Source organism: Sander vitreus, chromosome 2 (assembly GCF_031162955.1).
Source record: "Sander vitreus isolate 19-12246 chromosome 2, sanVit1, whole genome shotgun sequence".
Classification (NCBI taxonomy): Eukaryota; Metazoa; Chordata; class Actinopteri; order Perciformes; family Percidae; genus Sander; species Sander vitreus.
In genome coordinates, this window is record NC_135856.1 from 13,403,283 (window position 1) to 13,405,299 (window position 2,017).

A 2,017-nucleotide genomic window follows, 5' to 3' on the forward strand; every position below is an offset into this window, starting at 1 on the left:
ATCCTTTACAGGGACATGCAGAGAGTTAGATGGGAAGAACCGCTCTCTGGGTTTTTCATTGTTAATGTCCATCTGGGCTCATCAACAGCATGAAAGCTACTGAGTTCCATGTTCTTGATCACTGGAGGATATCTAGCAGTTGCAAAACAGATTATGCATCACAAACAGTATGAAATAGACATAATGATTAAAAATAAATAAATAAAAATCAAATTTACACCATGAGGGGTCAGAACCCCTCAGGACCCTCCTAAATACTCAGCAGACCCTGAATTCAATAATGACCAAAGCTATATTTTTATTATCAGCCACGGGTAGTCTAACACCACTCAGCCTCTGGGGGTACACACACACACACACACACACACACACACACACACACACACACACACACACACACACACATAGGGTGGAAGTAATTAAAGCAAGTGGAGCTAAATTGAAGTATATTGAACTCATCTCTCACACTCTCCCGCTCTGTCGATAGATCCCTTGCCAAGTGCTATCGACCGCTGCAAAGACTTCCCTCTGCAAAACCCTCCTCTATGCAGTGTGTGTTAGTGTGTGTGTGTGTGTGTGTGTGTGTGTGTGTGTGTGTGTGTGTGTATATGTGTGTGTCGTGACAGAAAGGGACAGAGGCAGTGAGGACTGTAGAATTTAGAGAGAGGGAGAGACAATAAGTGATGCTCTGTGCAGCAGAATTTGAAAAAACTAATTAAGGATTGCCTTTCATGCTAGGCTCTCTCTTCATCACTCATTTACCTCTCTCTCTCTCTTTTTCTCATGTTTTCCTGTCAACTCATCTGCCATACTCTCTCTTTCAACCCCCCGTTTTCTCCATTTTTTCTAAATCCCTTTATCTCTATCTATCTTGTGGGAGGGGTAATGATTTTAACTAAATGAGAGTCTTGCACTTCCCCACCCCACTAGATTAGCGGATCAATTGAACAGCGTTTCTGTGTTTATCGTGAGGGAGATGCTGTGTGTGTGTGTGTGTGTGTGTGTGTGTGTGTGTGTGTGTTTGTTCAGTCCACACAAACTGTACAGGTGACTCCGCACTGCACAGAGGACGAAGCACTGCCGATGAGAAACGACAAGAAGAAAAAATGACGGCAGACATTGTCCAGAAACAGCAGGGGAGTAGAAAGCTATGGATTTTTACTGAATAATCGGTAGGAATTCTCCACAAGGTCTCGACATGACAAATGTGTGTCAAACACACCATCAGTGGTGGAGGAGAAGAATGCCTTTGCTGCTCTGTTGAAATGCCTTTCCCATCTGCTTGATGTGAATTCAATTGGAGTTGAATTGATTATCTCCTATTTGTGATCAATCCTAAGTGGGTTTGCATCCACTGGCTCAGTCCTTCCACTGTGTGACTGAGCCTCTGCTCCTCGAAACCGTTTTCTCCTCAATTTGCTCACTTTCTCAATCCCTCTCTCTGTGTTGATGTTGTTGTGTTTGATATGATGGATAAAGTTGAAAGGCTGAACAATAACATAACATCTTGGTGAGAGTTGTTTTTGATTTGATTAGTTGAATGTCCCCTACAGGCAAACAAAGATGGATGGCTAAATAAAACTAAGTCAGCTACATAAATTAGATAAGGTGGTATAAGAAGGTTCCTCTGAAAGGAGTCATCACTCTGAAAATGACCCTAAACATAACCATCACATAGCTGACATGTGCAGATATTGTAAAAAGAAGTACTTATTAAAGGAGAACTCAGGGCAATTTTTACATTAATCTTGATCACTATACGTATGTGAGTACTGTCGCTAGCAAAAAAAACGAGCCAAATTGGTGGTAGCAACACGGAGCTGCTGCAGCTAATGCTGAGAGCTCCAACAACAATCCACGGGCGCCCGCTGGTCTGGTGGATGTCCCCCAGAGGACAGTTCATGCTTTCACGGCCAAATTTTGAAGTTTATTCCCCCTCAAAAATAGGTAATTGCGCTGAAGTCCCATGGGAATTCAGTTGTAGCAGGAAAAGGTAAACAGCAGTGTGCAGATCGGA